This window comes from Myotis davidii, unplaced genomic scaffold (genome assembly GCF_000327345.1).
Source record: "Myotis davidii unplaced genomic scaffold, ASM32734v1 scaffold699, whole genome shotgun sequence".
NCBI lineage: Eukaryota > Metazoa > Chordata > Mammalia > Chiroptera > Vespertilionidae > Myotis > Myotis davidii.
In genome coordinates, this window is record NW_006291007.1 from 73661 (window position 1) to 78936 (window position 5276).

Consider the following 5276-nt stretch of genomic DNA (forward strand, 5'->3'; position numbering starts at 1 on the left):
ATTAAGTACCCATAATGTATTCAATACTTTTTGGTATACTATTATATGTAATTATCTCAATCATTCTACAGGGAAGATGTTCCATCCTGCTTTTGCAAAAAAAATTCTGGCTTAAAGGGCTTAAGTACTTTTGAAATCCCATAGCTGGTAAATGGGAGACTTCCCATTCAAACACCAGCCTTCCGGTTCCAAGTCCAGCGCCTCTTATTCCACTGCATGGTCCACAGTGCCTGTGGTTGCACTCCTTTAAAGTTAGAGGGACTCGCCAAAACCGGTTTGGCTCAGTGGATAGAGCGTCAGCCTGCGGACTGAGAGGTCCCGGGTTCGATTCCGGTCAAGGGCATGTACCTGGGTTGCGGGCACATCCCCGGTGAGGGATGTGCAGGAGGCGGCTGATCGATGTTTCTAACTCTTTCTATCTCTCTCCCTTCCTCTCTGTGAAAAATCAATAAAATATATTTTAAAAAAAAGTTAGAGGGACTCACCTCTGCCATCAAGCTTTGCCCAACTCTTATGGTTCATATTGGACATTCCCTTTCTGAGTTCCCATAATGGTTTCCCTGCCTGAGGATCAGCTGTATTGCCTCTCTAGATCAAGTCTAACTCAGGATCAAGTCTCCAGACCAGAAGACTCTTGTCTTTTTGCATTTCCATTATTATCAGGCAGGTTCTAGGGCAGTGATGGCGAACCTATGACACGCGTGTCAGAGGTGACACGCAAACTCATTTTTTTGGTTCATTTTTCTTTGTTAAATGGCATTTAAATATATAAAATAAGTATCAAAAATATAAGTCTTTGTTTTACTATGGTTGCAAATATCAAAAAAAACTTCTATATGTGACACGGCACCAGAGTTAAGTTACGGTTTTTCAAAATGCTGACATGCCGAGCTCAAAAGGTTCGCCATCACTGTTCTAGGGACATGGAAGTAAGGCATCATCATGGATGCTGCTGGTCATTTAGGAGCCAGTTCCAGGCATGATTATGAGAAATGCTTGGCCTTTGACTATGGTGGAGTCAGCCAAGGCTAGGGATGAGGTGCCTAATTCAAAGGTAGGAAAAAGGACTGTGGGGCAGGCTACTTCCTTTCAAGGACAGTGAGAGTCCACAAAAACTTATTTAGGAAGATCTACTATATATAAAGTTGTAGGTAAGATATCAGAACTGCTGGTGCTTTAGAGAGAAAAGTACTGCTCGGTCTCATCAAGCACTGCAAAACCCAGCTGAGAAGCAACAACTTCAATTCCAAAACCCTGGGCTGTAACAACCGAGGAAGCTCTCAGCATTAGAGGCAAATCTGCCCCCATCGAAGTCCTGTCATTGTTGGAATTAAGTAGGTGTGTTGTTCCTTTCCTAGGATGGTTTATTAGCCCCAAATATTTTCATACTCTGCTCTGTGATGTTGTGCTTTGCCAACAGGGGGTGCTAGAGATTGGTGAGAAGGCCAGAAGCTGGAGAAAGGACTCCATCCATTCAGTTTTGCATCCAATTTCTCTGCCTCCTCCACAGCAGCAGTTGGTCCACTTTCCAGTTTCTTCCAGGAGTCTCAGAACCAGCCTTCACTGCCCTGAATCAGAGACAACAGTACCAGCTGAACAAGACACCTTCCTCAGAGGGGTCTGAGTTACAGCCGCTCCTCTGAGCTTCTAAGGCAGTGGTTCTCAACCTTGGCTGCACATTATAATCACCTCGGGATCTTTTTAAAATCCTGATTTCTGGGCCTCATCCTCCGGAAATTCTGTTTCTTTGTTGTGGGGTGAGGCCATGGCATTAGTAACAACGAAACAGAATTTCCGGAAGATGAGGCCCAGAAATCAGGATTTTAAAAAGATCCCCAGGTGATTCTAATGTGCAGCCAAGGTTGAGAACCACTGTTCTAAGGTGTTAGTATCAATGGGAAGCACCTTCCCTTGAGAGGTTTGGCTCCAGATCATTGGGGACCCCCTCCCCCAGGCTTCTCTGTTCTGATAACCCCAATGCCCTTGCTTTGTCTCCCAGGTCATAATGGTGGTAGCTGCTTCAGTTACTCTCTGTGTTAACTTAGTGTTTCCTACTGGCTTTTGAGCCCTGTTTAACCCTTTCTTTACATTAATTTGTCTCAAAAAATAATGATTAAATAACTTTTGGTTTTGTGTTTCTGACAGGACCATGATTAGTTGACTGGGTCTGCACTATCTAGTTTGAGTTTCCATTAGAGTTGCCAGAAACCTCTTCCCCTCCATGGGGAATGGTGAGGCGAAGGTTCTCAAGTCCCCTTCACTTTAAATTTGGAAATTGCTTCTCCACAGGGATAGGCATATCCAGGCTGCCTCAACATCACACCTTGCTGCTTTAAAGTAGATAGCTGGTAGCAGGTGATGAGAGGAGGTTCTGCTGATATAAGAATTCAGTGGTCAAATGGTTCAGATTAAAATCAGCCACTGATCCATTGTAGATCCCACTTCCTTATACCAATGAGCCTATCCAAGTTTTCCATCATTTGATTGTGTAACACTATCACTCTATACCTTCTTAAGAGTCATTGTAATTCATGTATATTAAAATCAATCTATTTTGAAAAATGTTATAAAATTCCTGAAAGTAAATGAGAAATCTTTGGGAGTAGCACTCACATTCTGCTTGATAAGGAGCCTTATTCCATTTCTTTGGTTAATGACGACTATTGAACAAACTAACTCAAGAAGTTATTGATTGAGCTAAATCCAAGAGTCTAAAAATTATTAGGGCAACACCCCTGCAATTACTACCACCTCCTTCTGAAATTCATTGATACAAGAGGAGAAAATAGAGTTTGTTCTGCTCATTTTCTTTCAAATGAAAAACCTGAAGTGAAGAGGGAAGGATGCCAGTCTGTTTCCTATTTCATGGCAAGGATGGGGAGAAACAGCCACCAGGAACTCTTATTTTATCATGAGAGAAATTAGTGATTTGAAATGAAAAAAAAAAATACTCCTTTTTTAATAGTTGATTCTTTAGAATATATTTAAGATTTTTTAAAATCCATTTAAAAAACCATTTTTCCTAAATAATAATTTATGGGAAATTAAAATACATTTCCATGTAATATTTATGTCCACCATCTCCCAAGAGGGAACTCAGCATAAAGTAGTATCAGCTCACAAGGGTTTTATAGATTCAGTAAGAGAAGGTAATGGAACAAATAACATGAAAACCATCACTTCATTATGTGTGATATGTTATAGTGACTGACAATGGCATATTTCTATTTTTTTAAATATATTTTATTGATTTTTTACAGAGAGGAAGGGAGAGAGATAGAGAGTTAGAAACATTGATGAGAGAGAAACATCGATCAGCTGCCTCCTGCACATCTCCTACTGGGGATGTGCCCGCAACCCAGGTACATGCCCTTGACCGGAAATATCTGATATGCAGGAAGGTCTTAGGCGACCTCTGTGAAAAGGTCAGTCGACCGCCAAAGGGGTCGTGACCCACAGGTTGAGAACCGCTGGTCTAGCAGCAATCAGAGAACAGATTTTTTTGGTTTCTTACCATGGTGACTCAATTCCTCCTGCTTTATTAAATCCACACAGTAGTACCAGGGAGAAAAATTCTGCTATTTGAAAAGTTGGATAAAAATCTAGAAATCCCATGTTCAGGAGAAGAAAATAAGCTAGATGTGGAGACCTCTATAGCAGGGTCCATCCTTTGTGATGATTGAATGGGATTTCTTTTAGAGCAGCGGTTCTCAACCTGTGGGTCACAACCCCTTTGGCGGTCGAACGATCCTCTCACAGGGGTCGCCTAAGACCATCCTGCATATCAGATATTTACATTATGATTCATAACAGTAGCAACATTACAGTTATGAAGTAGCAAGGAAAATAACTTTATGGTTGGGTCACAACATGAGGAACTGTATTTAAAGGGCCAGAAGGTTGAGAACCACTGTTTTAGAGCCTCTGAGCTACAACATTCCTTGCTTATTGAACATCTCCAATGCTTTGAATGAAAGCAAAGTTATTCCATACAAGCATTTGATGTCTACTACCATTGGGCTGAGGGAGGGGCCAGGTCCTGTTTTCCCAAGGTAGGCAGCAAGGCTGGTGAGTGTGCACCTAGGACTGAGAGTATGGCCAAGAAATCACTCTTTCAATAAGTGTGTGTGGGAAAACCATGGGCGCTGGAACTTGAGGCATCTCACACCAGCATGAAAGACCCCACATGAGACCTTTGGCAGTGCGAGGCAGTGTCAAGGCTGGGCAGGGAATGAGGAAGGTCCATGAGTTTGGGAAAGAAAGACTTCATCAGATTTTGGACTTTTGACCTGGGCATCCAAATATTCAGAGTGGGTCTGTCTGCCACAATCCCCGTGTGAAGATCTTCCTAATAAATGGGACATATGACTCTAACTCAGCATGTAGCAAATGCTGAGTAGTCAACCAGAATGTGCTTTTCAGGGACAAAAGAAAAAGCAAGACTTAACACTTGTGATTTTAACGCTAATCATTGGGGAGGTAATGTGAAAAAAAATTCCTGGCAAATAATTTAAAAACCTAATGCATTAGTTGCTAACTCTGAAATTATACAGGCTGAGATGGGAGCAGGCTGTTGTCCTAATTAAAGCCTCTCTTTAAACCGGAGAACCATTATAGAGCTAAAATCCACTATATTGATCTATAACTGCTACCTGAAGGTACTGCAGCTGGTGTAAGAAGAGGATTCTTGCTCATACAAAACTTCTCTGAGAAAGGTTTAATGTAGAAGAAATCTACACCACAAAACCAAAAATACTCTCTCTCTCACACACACACACACACAAATAGTAGGATTAAGATGAAAGTGAATTGGATAGAAAGCAAAAAAATCTGGGAAATCATCTTCCACTAATATGTATGGATTTAGATAACATTTTCCGTGTTTAGCTGCTTCAATGTGTTATTCGGTAACAGCAACAAAAAGAATGACAGAGATGGAAGGTTGTTGGAGGAGGTAGGTCATCAAGAGGATGAAACAGCTGGTTGACCCAGGACCAGGACCTGGGAAGTCAGTTTCTTCAGTCCCTCCACCTCCTTGGAATGTAAGTTCTGCCCACTGTCCTCCGCCTAGGATTCACTGTAAGGACATAGCCTTGAGAGAGGGAGGTGTTGGTGAGACCATCTAGATCAGCGGTTCTCAACCTGTGGGTCACAACCCCTTTGGCGGTCGAAGGACTCTTTCACAGGGGTCGCCTAAGACCATCCTGCATATCAGATATTTACATTATGATTCATAACAGTAGCAACATTACAGTTATGAAGTAGCAATGAAAATA